Source organism: Mixophyes fleayi, chromosome 6 (genome assembly GCF_038048845.1).
Source record: "Mixophyes fleayi isolate aMixFle1 chromosome 6, aMixFle1.hap1, whole genome shotgun sequence".
Lineage (NCBI taxonomy): Eukaryota > Metazoa > Chordata > Amphibia > Anura > Limnodynastidae > Mixophyes > Mixophyes fleayi.
The window spans coordinates 181,787,953-181,804,542 of NC_134407.1; the positions used below are offsets into that span (position 1 = coordinate 181,787,953).

The 16,590-nt window shown below is 41.1% G+C and overlaps 1 pseudogene; it reads right to left on the reverse strand.

Moving 5' to 3' along the window:
- Positions 1 to 10,752: 10,752 nt before the first annotated feature.
- On the reverse strand, positions 10,753 to 13,472 carry LOC142095412 (protein kinase C iota type pseudogene; annotated as a pseudogene).
- Between the last annotated feature and the right edge of the window lie 3,118 nt (positions 13,473 to 16,590).

The window sequence follows — 16,590 nt, forward strand, 5'->3', positions numbered from 1 at the left end:
CTTTGGTATGCTGACACTTGTAGAGCTACAAGCTCCAGCATGCCCTGGCATCCAGGGCACACAGGGACCTGTACTGCATCAGGAAAAAATACTGTTTGAAAAACAACACACACATGTGTGACAAAATAAGTAAAAAAAAATACTCTTCCACTGCCACCCATGTATTATTCCCCTAAATACAGGGGATCCTCTTTCTTCCAGCTTTAAATCCATGCGGAAAAAAACCACAAAGTGCCTGATTCATTAAGGAAAGTAAAGCAAAAAAAATGAGTAACTTTGAACCTTGGCAAAATCATGTGTATTGGAGCTGGAGGCAAATTTAAAATGTGATGACAATTTATAATTGGGATAGAGCATGTCCTAGATCAACTTTTAATGCCAATGTAAAAATAAAGCTATCAAGTATTTGTGTCCTATGTGAAAAAACAGCCAGTATGTTCCTTATGTACAAAGTAACAAACTCATTTGTACCCCTTGCATTGCAACATGGTTTTGCCAAGGTTCAAAGTTACTCATTTTTTGCTTAACTTTCCTTAACGGATCAGGCCCAACAAACCTTATTAACGACAAGAACTTGCCCCTTTTAAAGCGGCAACGCTACTGACAGACGGCTTTCTCAGCTTCTATTGATTAGTCAGAGCATGGAAAGACACTTTGAATTGGCTAGAAGCAGTTACACCCCATGTGGGGTATAACAGGAATTAAGTCTACTGATATAGCTTCTATAGATAAAAACCAACTACAGTGTCTCTTTAAATTTAAGAGGCCAAGGAGAGGAAGGTGGAGGGGACAAGTGTCTGTGTGTGTGTGTGGGGGGGGGGTGGCTTACATTTTGGAGTAGTTAATCTTGTGAAAACATTTTCACATTTTCTAATTAAACATTTATATCAAAAAACAAAAATGACTAAAATGATATGGGTACTAACTGTGATGGAGTGGAAAGACAATAAATGGTTAGAATAGGAAAGTATAGTGTGATTATAAAATATATGAATATCTATGTAACGAATCCATGAGAAAAAAAAAACAAGAAACAGTGTTACCTATATCTGGTAAGACATTTATTAGGAGTAAATAACCTCCCAGTTGACTATTATTTAATATTGTGTATGGGGATCTCATATTAAACCCTCAAAGTGTAAAAAGTGTGAAATAATTTTGGAGGGAAGCTGTGATAATATCAGAATCAGCCAAAATTTATAGATAGGACAAGGTATTGTGATCATTAAGACCCCATGGGGTCAAACTGTCCATGAGATAAATTATCTTTGATTCTCTTCTTAGGAGTTCCTGATTAAGGTCTCCTCCTCTTAGACCCATTCTGATCTGCTCCATGGCAAAAGCCTGGAGTCCCTGTGGGCTACCATCATGACACCTCAAAAAGTGCCTTGCCACTGTTGTTACCTGTTTGAGGTTGTCCACATCTCTTTTAGTCCGTCTGATGTTACCCACATGTTCCAAAACCCTTTTCTTAGGGGGTCTGCTCGTCATCCCTACATAATGTAGGTTACATGGACATGTAAGGCAATAGATTACATTGGGAGAGTTGCAATTCAGAAAACCATCGATCTTCCATATCTTAGAGTAACGGTCCATATATTCTTTGGTTTGGACTATATACACACAAGCCCGGCATGTACCGCACTTAAAGAAACCATTTGGTCTATTTGAACTTCCTATTTTAGAGGGGAAAGTGCTATGTACAATGAAGTCTTTCAAATTTCTCGATCTATGCCACGTGATGGAAATTTTGTCCCCCCAAAATTTTTTTTAGATCATCATCGGATCTGAGGACATCCCAATGTTTCTGAAAGATGTCACTTATTTGCTGCCACTCAGCATAGAATGTACCAATCATATGAACCTTTAAGTTAGTGTTTCCAATCTTAGGGGGTGACTAAATAAGAGTTTCCCTATTCTTTCTATTAACCGACATTTCGGCTCTGCGTATAGTTCGCTTACTGTAACCTCTACATTACAGTCTCTTTTTTTAGTTCTTCAGCTCTCTGAGCATAAGTCTGTACATCCAAGCAGTTTCGTTTCATCCTAAGTAGTTCTCCCTTTGGTATGCTACGGATCACTGCTGGGTAGTGTGAGCTGGTGGAATGTAACAGGCTGTTGGTGGCCGTCTTTTTACGGTATATGTGTGCTCAATTGGCCATTTAGTGTCTTTGAGATTGTTAAGTCCAAAAAATTAATTTTGGCATTTTGAATTTCAGAAGTTAACCTGAGATTTAGATCGTTTGTATTAAGGATATGAGTAAACTGCTGAAAGAGGGTCTTTTCACCATCCCATAGGATAAAAATATCATCTATGTATCTAAGCCACATGTTAATGTGGCTCGTATAGATGGAATTAGATTCAGTGAAAACCCTCTCCCTTTCCCACCAGCCAAGGAAAAGATTAGCATACGTGGGTGCGCAGGCACTTCCCATTGCAGTTCCTCTGATTTGGATATAAATTTCTCTTCGACCACACAAAATAGTTACTTGTAAGGACAAATTTCAACAATGTTATAATGAAATCATCCAGACCACCCCTTTGTCCCATGTCCAAAAAATATCTAGGCCTTGTTTATGTAATATATTACAGTAAAGAGATTCAACATCAAATGATGCCAGTTTAGTTGTTTCATTGATAGAAATATTACTATGTTTTCTTAATACATCCGATGTATCATTAACATATACGAGTCAAGGCTAGTGACATAATGGCGGAGATGTCTGTCAATAAATTTACTGGAGGGTGAAAATGATAAGCCCTTACTTAAAAGGGAGATCTGATCTGGACTAATGGGTCTATCTGATAAATTTATGACCCTCATGGTGTCTTCTAATAACGTGTCCTCCTGTTGTTGCACCTTCGTGGGGGTTTGTTGTTGTATCGGGAGATCCTGTTCTTCCAGAGCTTTCCTTTTTCTTATTCTTGTGTCCCTTCCCCCCCTTCGTGTCGGTTTGGATTTAGTGTCCCTCCTCCTTCTCTGTGTCGTGTTGTATAACGATGTCATATTAGAGACATCTAAAGTGTTTAGGCAGTTCCACTTAGAGGGTGAACAACTCATACATATTCTCACTTAGCAGGCCTGACATGGTTACATTGAATAAGTCACGGATTACAGGACATTATTATATTGATCAGTAGTAGTATGGAAAGTATGTAACCATATGTCTGTCAATAGCCTGGATAGAGAACTGTAAAGTAAGTATCAGAATTAATCTGCCACAGATGTATTCTGCTATGATCATTTAAAGAGATCTGGAAGGGTTAGAGAACATTTAGCACTAGTGATGTAATTTATAATGACCACAGGGTGGCAGTAGATCCTTATACACAAAATATGATTTTCTAATATAGACATGGTTTTATTTTTCCAAAGGGATAAGAATAGCCAGTATACTCTCTGGGTTCCCCACTGAGGTGGTAGAAAACAACCTTTATTTGACTCCTATTCGTTTTTATAAACAGGCCATATTTCATTTCAGATTTACTTCAAGGTTGGTATCGAAAACGCTTCACCATCCTTTTTTTGGTCACTGTCGGCACTAACATATTCTCCATTTACTCAATCACTAGGCCTGTGGGCACCAGTTACTCGGTGCTAGGTCTGTGAGCACCAGTTACATGGACGCTAGGCCCATGGGCACTAGCTACATGGACGTTAAACTTGTGGACAATAGTTACGCACAAGGCACATGGGCACCAGTTACTCAACTGCTAGGCCTGTGGGCATTGTTAAAGTTGGGAGCTAGGCCTGTTGCTGATTAGGAGCTCCTCCCTCCCCATTTTCCTGCTATTTTGTGGGTGCCACTATTCTCCTGGCAAATGTCCATTTCCCTTCCCCATCCACTGGACAACCGGGGAGGCCACTAAACACCAGGGAGACTTAGGTGTTGCTCATCCTTCGTGCTATGCCCTGTCTAAATCACTGTTTTCCCATCCTTTTTGAGAGCACACTAGTTAGTAGTTGAGTACACTGCTGTCATGGCCCACTTCTACTCCCATAAAAGTCTCCCTGTGCCCCTCTGTAGGCCTTTGGTGTGCCCCTATTGCATAGAACCCATTAAACAAGCCCCCATTAAAGGTAGGCCTTTGTTTTCTAAACTGTGGTATATTGTATGTGGCTTTGTTGTATGTGCTTTATTGTATTGTGGGTGTCACTGTTAGGTCAGTTAGGGTAGTAGCTAGTGTTAGACCAGTGGCGGAACTACTTGCGGTGCGGCCGGTGCAAGGCACTAAGGCCCATGAAGGCAACCGGGACTGAACCACTGCAGTCTGCAGATCAGCGGATTAAGGAGAGCTGGTCCGATCACCTGATACTTGGTCAGGTGATCCGGCCAGAGCCATTCCCAGGGCTGCGCTTCCAGATTATAGATATGGAGACGCTGCACGTGCGCAGGTGCAGCAGCTCCTCCCATAGGCCATTGCGGATCAGACTCAGCGTGCAGACTACAGAGGTGAGTTGCATTTATAAAGTTTTATAATTGTGCAGCGGCGCTGGTTAATGTTTAATTAAATAATATAACTGTCTTTGATAGAAAAGAGAAAAGTTGTTATATTTTATATTTAATTATAACAAACAAAACGTGTGCACAGCAGAATAATGTATTGCTTTTATCCAGTCTAAAAATATATATTGGTAAGTACATTAGTACATACATCATTTATTAAATGTGAAGCAATAAGCACTATCTCAGTCATACAGAAATGGCAAGGCTACCAGAAATAAGCCAACAAATATTATTAATACTCACTAATATAGCCTTGATCAAAAAGCGTTTAATGCTGTCCCTTGGTATGCAATTTAACCATATGAGAGAGAGAGAGATGCTATATAAATAGATGATATATGTTTTGTATATTGACTTTAAAATGTACATTAATATATTTATTTCATGTTATATATTTTATATGTGTTACAATTCAAATTTAAAGTAAACAAAACCACAAGATACTAAGTGGGTTATTTTTTATTTTTGTGCGTGTATGTGAGGCGGGGGTGGGGGAGCAAAACATTTTTTGCACCTGAGCCCACGGCTTGCTTGTTCCACTGTGTTAGACTTTCGTTTTGGGCAGTATACCGGTCAGGTAGAATGTTGATAGGACCAGGGTGCTGCATTGTTAGCTGGCAATAGAGTGGGTGGCCATCTTTATCCACAGTCTACAATCAAGAGGAGACAGTGTCCTTATGGTGAGTGTCCCTAGTTCTGTTTTGCTCTTGTTTAGGCCCTCATCCCTGGTAAGTAAGGTATTCATGCAGGATTCTTCCCTGCAGTGAATACCTGTAGCCCTGTGTCGGCAACCTGAGTGAGGTACAGTTACCCTACTCCAGCCTGACACCTTGGACATTCCCCTTCTCTCTCCTACCTCTTCCCCAAATAATTGGTGCTGTCTCTTTCCTAGGTCAGAACGGAAAGGGGTGTACAAAATGGTTGCTAAGAAGTTCAGTGCGGAGTGTCAGGTGGACCGATCGAGACTAGGTAGACCCCTCTTACTGGGCTTTGGAGCATATATTGGTCTTGACCTCTAGCCCCACTTCAGTCTGCCTTTGGCTGCGCCTCGTTGTTTCTGCCACAACAACCTCTACAGGATAATCTGCGAAAGCAGGAATCTGCTTTGACCTCCTCAACAAGCACCTCTGCAGTCTCCTGCTTATTGGGGATAGCCTTGCTTTTCCGTTTAGCAGACAGGTGTCTACACATGCAGATGCAGCAGGTGAAGAGAAGCAGTTACCACTGTTGAAAATAATGGGCACTGGAGAATCTTAATAAACTCATGAGTTATTGGACTGTCTCTACTTCACATGTTCTACTGTGTAATAATTGTCTTTTGCTTCCCCTAAATCTCCTGGTAACACCTGGTTGAATATGCTATTCAAAACTTGATGAGTTTCTTTCCTTGTTGACACATAACCTTTGCACTTGTTCTCTCTTTTGTGGTTGGATTTTGACTGTCTCTTAACACATTCTCAACTGTATTTATAGTACAATTTATTACAGTACCTCTTTGACTTGCAAACAGATTAGTTTAGAGATACTCTGCACTATTCTCAACTCATAGTTATGAGCACCTGCTCGGACTTCAAACATCTATCGTGAGATCCATATTTCTATAACTTTGCTAGCTTCTATCTATCTCAGGACATCTCTCCAGGAATTTGACTGCTAATAAGCTCAGGAGCTTGTATTTCACAATCTCAAACACCTGTTCCTCTGTGGCACTTGCTCAATAGTGGAACTCATAGCTCCTCCCACAAACAAATGTCATGCACCTCCGACCTAAGGAGCATTACATTTCTAAATACCAAACTGCAATCCTATGACCAGTGTTAACTGCTTAGCAAAGCTCGCTTTTCTGTCTTCCCCCACAACTTGCCCCCTTGTCACTCACTACTTAAGATGTCGCTACTTACTTCAAAAACAAAATAGACACTATCCAACATTAACTCTTTGCTTTCCAGATCCACCTCCACCCACCTTATCCATCACCACCTCTCTCACCCCCACCACTCTCAGTTCCTTCAAGCATGTAATGGAGTCTGAGATCATCACTCTCCTCTCTTATTCTTCTCCTCAACCTGCCCTTTGACCTTGTTCCATTCAAGCTCTCCACTCTCTCTCCCCAAACACCTACCTCCACTTGTTCACCTCTTCAAACTTTCCCTTCCCACTGGTGTCTTCCCATTTGCCTTCAAACATGATGTTATCTCCCCAATTCTCAAGAAAACATCTTTTGATCGTTCCTTTCTCCCTCCATCTACTGGCCCATTTCTCTGTCCCCTTAGCTTGCAAAATTCTAGAATGGATTGTCTTCAGTTGTCTGACCCACTTTGTCTTCTCCCACTGGCTTCCACCCTCTTCACTCCACCAAAACTGCCCTTAGTAAAGTGTTCAATGACCTATTTATAGTCAAAGTGCCATTTCCCCTTCCTATACAACTTGACATCTCCAATGCTTATTACACCATTGACTCCATCTTCAGCTTCTCTCCTCACATCCAGTTCCTCTCACAGTCCTGTCTCCGTCTCTTCAGCAACGTTGCCAAAATATACCTCATTCATGAAGTTACCAAAACTCTGGTTCACCTGCTCATTACCTCATCATCATCATCATCAACATTTATCTATACAGCGCCAGCAGATTCCGTAGCGCTTTACAATTGGGAACAAACATTGATAAGACAATACTGGGTAACACATACAGAGAGAGAGGTAAGAGGGCCCTGCTCGCAAGCTTACAGGCTATAGGACAATAGCACCGTTTAGTAGAAAATGTACATTTGCCCATACGTAATACAGGGCTCAGATGAGTCAAACACCGCGTGCAGTGGGAAAAGTGTGATGTCACTATCATTACAAATCTTCATCTCCAAAAAGGCTTTTCACAAAGTCTCTTTGGCCCTAACACTAATTTTTTTTTTCACTTCTTATTTGTCTACTGTAAATATTAAGGGATAACATTATAAAAAATATTTTGGTTACAGGACTTTACCCGGTTTCCACAATAGAGATTAGTCTGCATGCAGAGTGACCATTCAGTACAGTTTCCATTAATCACCTTCTCTTCTCCATAAGCCACTCTCCCGTGCAAGAATCCTCTTGCAATAGAATATCTTGGGGGTGTGGCCTAGAGGCCAGGGATGTATGACATTATTGGGGGTGGGCTGTATGAGTTTACAGCAGGTCCATCGGGGAAGGCGGGGGGGGTTATTATTGAGGGTACATTTGGGCCGTTAAGCATAGAATTGTTGGAGCAATCATTAGCCGATATGACACAGCTACACTGCAATGTGTATAAATCCATCCCTAATCATTTCTATGAGGCTCAGTTTTAAATTAGACCTGGCCAAATTTATCCAAAAGGCGATCCAGCAATTTCCTTTTAGTTTACATATTCCCCCAGTGCTATACAATTGAGGTTACAGTCCCTTAAAGATTTTCCAGTGTTTTAAAAATAGAATATACTTTTACTTCAAAGAAGTCAGTTCACCATTTTACATGCAAGGACATTTATAATCAGAGATCATAGCGCAGGCTTACCCACCTTACTTCATTATGTTGTATCCAGAAATTACAAAATAGAATGCAGTATGTTATTAAAGGAATAACCTAGGCTGTTCCTTAGGGATTCACACATTCCCTTTATTTCTCCGTCCATTTACAGAAACTATTCTTCAGGATCCGTTGTTGTAACATTAATCTCATCTGAGACTGCGCTGGCAGCCACGGTGCTCAAGGTGAATTCCCCCCTAAATTGTACATCTGTCCCCAAAGACTGTAGTTATATTTTAAATTCAGACCTAGCCTATTGAAGACACATGTTAAATAAAGGACAGATGAGCTGTAAACAGTAAGGACGTTACTTCTATGTAAAACTGCTTCCGAAAATGTATAGTGTGCTTTAAAGAATTGGGCGCATCATTCATACAAGTCGGAGAAAGGAATTTTGATAGCATCAGGGAGTCATTAACAACACAAAATGCTGATATACACCTATAATACACAAAATAATTCCTAGAAATGTACCCTATGGATCAACTACGTGATCAACAAGTGCAGCATTAATTAAAATTATCTTTGTACATCCACAGAGGAAAGCCATATTTATCGCTCTGTCACCAGAAACAAGTGACAACCTGGGATACGAAGCAAAATAGGCTACAGATTGCAAACACCAGATAGATACGTACACCGACAGGGATTCCAGAGGAATACAATGCCAACACTGACACAAATGCTTTCATCAGGGATAACTTGTCAGTGTTTACATCTGAGTACAAGTTGTTGCTAATCCCCAATCTCCTTAAAACAGAACCTCACCGCCTGCACATAATGTAATTGGCTTCACCCTCTTGTTTGTGAATTTAAGTGTTCTTATTAAGAGGAGCTAAAATAATAGCTAATCTGATCAACCGTGCCCCTGTATTCTACGAAGGATTACATGAAAGATGTAGATTCACAATAACGTGGAACCAAGATAAGAGACTAAAACCCCTATTTCATTAAAAACTACCTCTAGGATGCATTTATTCCACGTAACAGAATACTATTGGCATTCGAGGAGCAGTACATTTTATAAACATATCAAGATATATCTAGAAAAAAAAACTTGTATATCAGCAGCAAATAAAGTTTTAGAGGTAAAGGGGAAAAAGAAAAAAAAGAGTTTCCTGTTTTATCATAAAACGGTACTCAAACTTACAAATCTCAATCTATCTATATAAATAATGACATGGAAAAATACAGAAATGGACACAACGTACATCTATTTATTAAAGTGTTTTATTTGAGTTTCACCCAACACGTAAAAATCACGAAAATGACAGAAGGAGGTGGGTTAGAAAAACCTAGCTCCGCTAGTATAGGATCTCCCATATCAAATAACCCAGAAGGATTACTGTATCCGATTAGAGACATCCTATATGTCTATCTCAATTGAGGAGGTGAAGGATTTTTATTTAATAGATTTCACGCTTTTCCCAGTAAGCTGGATCTAATCACAATGAACTACATCTATACCCTTTTGACATTCTAATATTAGTAGAATTAATATGTAACCTAACATTTATAATATTCTGAATGTGATTTTCAGTTATATGATACCCTATCTATATTTACTTATTTGGGTAAATCGTTATTATTTACAATACAAGGTTATTTTTTATACCCATCACTAAATAGTAGGGTACGATTATATTATTTAACAATATACACATTAGAGGGCTGTCTGGTGCGGCTATAGCAGCATTGTTTTCTGCTAGTTTTAACTGTTTCATTATAGGTTTTCATTTCCATTTTCAAGTTTTAATATTTCGCTAATTTTGTCATATTTGTAATAAAGTTTATAACTTTTAATTAAATTTCAATAAAATGTACATATCATTATAGTTCCCAGAGTGCACCAATACACACATTAAGCCTCGCTTTCTCCTTTCTATGAGTGTCAGATCATCAGGTCTCCCTACCTGATGGGAAGCATCACCTGACTCCTGTTCGTGGTTATACTTACCTTTGTTGCTGACTTCATGGATTCTGCCGTTCATGGCTTCACAGCATTACCTGTTCGGCTTATTTCACGGTCAAGCCCTGTGGCCCCGCTGCAGAGCATTGCCCATCATCGGTCCTGCTCCAGCGTTATAACATCTGTGTGGATCTCAGTGCTTCTGCTCTCTGCAGCTCATAGCTTCACAGCTACATCAGTTTAGCCTGTTCGGCCTATCCGCTGCTAAGTCCAGTTACTAAACTGCATTACTCAGCATTCATCCTGTTCCTGAATTCCTACATTAGTGTATACATCAACCCTTCTGAGGTCTGCAGCTCATCGCTTCACAGCATCATCGTTCAGCTTATTCTGCTGTTAAGACCTGTGACTAAACTGCATCACTCAACATCCGTCCTGTTCCTGAATTACTGCGCTTGTGTTTAGCTCAGTCCTTCTGAGTCCTGCAGCCCATCGATTCGCAGTACTACTTGCTCAGTCTATTCCGCTATCAAAACTTGTGGCTATTCTGCTGATCATCGCACAGAATCCGTCCAGTTCCTGAAACGCCATATACCTGAGGCTACATTCCATTCTGCCTTACAGTTACTTGGTGGTTCTCCGTTTTATCTGCTCTGCGCCCCTCTAGAGGACCGCGACCTGCGGTTGAGAGCAGTTAAGACCATATTCCCTTGCGGGAATCCCTGAATACCTCTCCTCCGTTAGACTCCACACCTCTCTGGGGGTAAGGTGTCACTCAAGCAGAGATCATTCCCACTATCTGGCTTTCGTGACAACATTCTCCTCATTAGGCATTAGCTGGATAGACTGGCTTGTGTACTCGGCATAAAAATTCTCCAATCCAAATTCTCCACAGACCTTGGGTTTAAATGGGGGAACCACTAGTTTTTGTTCAATGAGGTTCCAGTCAATATTGCAGAAGAACGCATGCGCCCAGAAGTCAGATAACCCCATCTGTGGATGGCAGCCCAGACGATCTTTTGGCTCTTTGTTTAGGAATCCATTTAGTACTTTGCATTCCCAATGATTTGGGAATGCAAAGGTCTTGTTCTAGTATAACTTTGAACAGAATATTGTTTGCGTTTTGGTCTGGAATGTCTGATTCCTCTGCAATGTCGAATGGCAACCACCCCGTCAGCATCTCAAACATGATGAACCCCAGCGCCCATCAGTCCACGCTGAAACTATAGCCTTCGCCTTGCAACATTTCCGGAGCAAGGTTATGGGGTGTACCACAGAACGAGCTAGTTGTTCCTCCAGGCTGCAAGCCTTCCTTGCACACGCCGAAGTCTGCAAGCTTTATGTACCCTTGAGAATCTAATAGGATGTTGTCTGGCTTTACGCCTCAAAGAATAATTCCTCACTCGTGCAGGAAGTTTAAGGCAAGACTGACCTCACCTGACTAGAAGCTGGTATGTTTCTCAAAGAGCTTCCTTCGACATTGTATGGGAAAGGTTAGATCTCCACCGTTCACATAGTCGATGACAAAGAAGAGTCTGGTTTTGGTCTGGAAGCTGGCGTGTAGTCCAACAAGGAAAGGGTGGTTTGAGCCTAGCTGGAGCACACTCTTCTCAGTTTGCACCCAGTCCATATTGTCATCATCAGGCAGTTGTTTCTTTACCACTTTCATAGCGTAGAAGTTTCCAGTCTTCTTAAGCCATACCAGTAGCACCTTTCCATAGGTGCCAATTCCTAAAACACTGACTGGGTGGAAATCCTACAAGACTGGTATGGAGGCGGCTTTATCACTGTCTCTGCAGCTCCTTCTGGATGTTGATGAGAAGCCACGTCTGATGGTTCAGCTGTTTTATGTTGCGCACACTCTGAGCTGACAAATGTGTCTCAATTCTTATGTACCATTATCTTACAGTACAAGCATTTGTAACACTTGTGCCCAAGCCCCCATATCCTGTCTGTGCATATTTAGAAAGCGTGCCCGTTTGTGTAGTAGATTTTTCTCCACTTTCTCGCTCCACGTCGATAGACGGACGTGATCTCTACAGGGCACCGCATTCCAGGCCTCTCAGGAGTGTTGCCGGAACATGTGAATGGGCAGCTCAGAGGCTTTATATATTTCATACAACCGGAAAGCTATTTATAGCTCCAATTGTGAGGACAGAGTATATGGATGTTGTTCTTTATCATTCCACTTCATGGTGAATATCTGGTCCTTGCCAAAGGAGCACATGTCACGTACCTCATTACAGAGACCATCAATGTTCATGCTGGAGTCAATACGTGTGATGATGAGGTCTCCATTATAATACACCTTGATTGTGATCTGGTGGAATAAATCTACTGGCTGCTACATGATATTGTCCTCTGTGTCGGCAGGTTCTCCAGGAACGAAGTTCTCACTGTGCCCGGTGGTTGTCTCTTGCCGACAGCAGGTCATATTGCAGTCCCCACAGCCTTTCTCCTTCCTCCTTTTTTTAATCGTGAATCTATACAGTCAGCTCAAAATTGCACACCTCCAGGTAGAGGGTCAGTACTGCTTTCAGCCTCGGTATAGAGATGGTGTCACAAAGTAGCACATTACATCATAATCACCACAGGTCATGGCCAACCTGTGACTCTGCAGGTGTTGTGAAACTACAAACCCCAGCATGCTTTGCAAGTAGATAGCTGGCAGGGCATGCTGGAACAACACCTGGAGAGCCACAGGTTGGCCAAACCTGCTCTTGACTGAAGTGAACACTCCAAGATCCAGGAAAGTGAACAGAACTTTCCTGTTACTAGTGGTAATTCAAAGTTCCAAAAATTGGAAAAAAAAAAATAACCTTAGTCCTTAAAAACGTTTTGATATTTTTGGCCAGAGAGGCTATGCCCCATATATAATATCCATGATAGGGAACAAGTAAATGATCAAGTGTGAATGCCATGGCTGTTTGTTGAACCCCAAAATCAAGCACGTAACCTCTCTGATTAATAGGCCCTGTCCATGCCATTAGAACCTCCCAAGCCCAGAACTTTCTCATATTTAAATGTAGAGATTTCCCTTACCTTTCCTCTCCCTTTATTTTACCTCCTCCCAATTTATTTATTTTTAAATCAAATATTTTTATTTAAATTCTAAACATTACAAAAGATAAAATAAACAAAAAAGTGGATTGTAGTTATGCACCTCCTGCCTTGATTACTGTATCCTCTTCCTCACTGGTCTTCTCAAACCCGACTTTCCCTCTACAATCTATCCTGAATGATGCAGCTAAATTAACCTTCTACTACCACAGCTCATCATCTGCTGCTCCACTCTGTAAATCCCTTCATTGGCTATCCATATTTCCATATTCAATTCAAGCTGCTCACCCTCATCTACAAAACTCTCACTAATGCTTTGCTCCTCACATGTCAGAAGTGACTAGATCAGTGATGGGCAACCTGATGTGAATCAGGCAGGGAGGCCTACTGTGTTTACTCATTGCTGGGACTTCTATATCACATACCTGTCCTTTATCCAAACAGGACCCCGACATTCCAGGATCTAGGCAAGCAGCAACTGAGCTTAGGATGCGAGCACCAGCAACAAGTATTGAAAGCAGCAAGAACAGGTAGGAGAGAGCAGTTCAGTCTGCCAACTGTTCTCACACACTTAGGACTTTGCCCTGACTGTAGGGACAATTGGGAGGTATGTTACGTTTCACACAGCTTTGCACAAAAAGGGAGAGCTGCCTGCACTGCATTGTCCGTGTATATGATGGGGATAGTAAAAGTTGGAGAGCAGCCCAGCACTGTCTAAAATTATATCCACTCTCACATGCATGCATGTCACACCCACTGGCGGCGTGGTGTGGAAACCCCCCTCTACAAATCCTGCATTTGTCCTTGCTAGTGAAGTAGCTCCCAGTCCCAGCTCTCAGACCTGTGTGCAGGCTCCAAAGCTAAGGTGCAAGTAGTAGTAAGTTTGAAGTTAAACTGGGGGCACACCTATGTATAATAATATGAATTTGGGGCACGACTATGAGGCATAATATGGACTGGGGTATAACTATGTGGAATTATATGAATTTGGGGCACAGCTATGTAGCAAAATAAGAATTTGGGACTCTACTATGTGGCATAACATGAACTGGGAGCACAACTATGTGGCATAATATAAACTGGGGCACAATAATGTAGCATTATATGAACTTGGGGCTCTACTATATGGCATGATATGAACTGGGGGATCAACTCTGTGGCATAATAAGAACTGGGGGATCAACTCTGTGGCATAATAAGAACTGGGGGAACAACTATGTGGCATAATAAGAACTGGGGGCACAACTATGAGGCATAATATGAATTGTGGCCACAACTTGTGGCCACAACTATGTAGCACAATATGAACTGGGGGCACTAATCTATGGCATAATATGAACTGGGGGCACTACTATGTGGCATATTTTGAACTGGGGGCACTTCTGCGTGGCATAACATGAACGTTTATTTGTTGGTCCCATTACTATTAATATTATTGAATATACACAACTGGCACATCTAGGAAAAGGTTGCCAACCCTGCCCTAAATGATTAATGAACATATTCGGGGGAAATGAAGGGCCTGAGTCATTAAGGAAAATAAGACAAAAAAATTAGTAAATGTTCTCCAGGACAAACCATGTTGCACTGCCAGGGGTGCAAATTAGTTTATTATTTTGGACATAAGTTAAATACTGGTTGTTTCTTCATGTAGCACACAAATACTTGATAGCTTTATTTTTACACTGAAATTTAAAGTTGATCTACGACATGCCCTATCCCAACTATAAATCTGTCCCCACATTTTAAAGTTACCTCCCCTTCCAATTCAACATGGTTTTGCCCATGTGCAAAGTTACTCATTTTTTATGCTTTGCTCTCCTTAATGACTCAGGCCCGAAGTGTTTTTATGTCAGCTCTAGTGTTAACTGTGAATATACAGCATTTGAATTTACATTTTAACATGTCTAGTCTTTATATTATACATATGTGACTGGTTGACTCTATGGGACTTCCCTATGTTGTTAATATTTGGTGCATTCACCGAAAATATGAATTCATACATTTAATACATCCAATACAATTGGTAAATTTATCATCACAAGACTCGTGTCTGCTTTGTAACAGTTGTTTTCTGATAAGCATCTTCTTGTCTCTCATTACAAGACAATGCACAGCTCAAAGTCCCCCAAAAAAACAAATATATTGGGTCTGTTCTGAATGTGGCCCAAAGCATGTGCTTTTTTTATTCATTTAATCCATCTGGAAAAAATATATTATTACCAAAATAAATGTTTATACTCAATGGTGCAACTATGGCCAGATTTCACTTCATGCAAAGGTGTAGTAGGGACATATAGAATTATTGTGTTGTAGTGTTAAGTATTGTTTTGTAGTAGATTCAGGGCCGCCGAGAGGGGGGGGGAGCGGGTACTATTTACCCGGGCCCGGCCATGCCAGGGGGCCCGGACCGGGCCCCCACCGCTGAATTTTATTTTATTTTTTACACTTTTCTTTATTGCAATTTTTTTTTATTTTTGTCTTCTTTTTTTTTTTTTTTTTCCCCGGGGAGGGGGGGGGGGGGGGGGGGCTTGGGGTGTCCGACCCGTCCGTTGGTGGGGGGAGCTAGATAGTTAAAAAAAAATAAAATTTACATATTCACCTGATCGCGCCGCCCTCCCTCCTCTCTGCTCGTTTCACACTGACTGTCGGGCGTGACGTCATCAAGTCACGCCCGACAGTCAGTGAGGAACGTCGCAGAGGGGACCAAGCAAGAAGAAAGAAGAGAACACAGAAGAAAAGAAAGAAACTAACAAGTAAGTAAAGAACAGAGAGTCAAGGGAAGGAAAGTAGAAAGGGAGAGTGTGACAAAGAAGGGGGAGAGATGTACAGAATGAAAAAAAAAGTGGGGAAAGATGTACAGAATGAAAAAAAAAGTGGGGAAAGATGTACAGAATGAAAAAAAAAGTGGGGAAAGATGTACAGAATGAAAAAAAAAGTGGGGAAAGATGTACAGAATGAAAAAAAAAGTGGGGAGAGATGTACAGAATGAAAAAAAAGTGGGGAGAGATGTACAGAATGAAAAAAAAAGTGGGGAGAGATGTACAGAATGAAAAAAAAGCAGGGAGAGATGTACAGAATGAAAAAAAAGTGGGGAGAGATGTACAGAATGAAAAAAAAGTGGGAGAAATGTACAGAGTGAATAAAAAGGAGGGGAAGCAGCATGGAGGGCGCAGTGTGAACATAAGGGGGCACAGTGTAGTGATGAAGGGGCACAGTAATGTGCACAGGGGGCTTGTTGCAATGTAGTGAGTGTGAGGTAGATGGTGGCAAATTAATGGGTGCTATTTTGTTTGTAGGGTGATGGGGAGGCAATTTAATAGTGGGGACTTAATTTAAGATGGGGTGGTTTGGGGGCTATTGAATGTGGGGATGAGTTTGGGGAGAATGAGGTCTATTTATTAAATGTGACTATGAGTTATTTAATGGCAGTGATGGTTGCGGGAAATAGGTATTGCTGTTTGCAGGAAGGGAATAGGTTTATTTATTAAATGTGAATACTATTATTTTAATGTTGGGGCTGGAGGAATGCCTAATTATTAATTGTGGGTGCTATTGATTTAACGCCGGGGC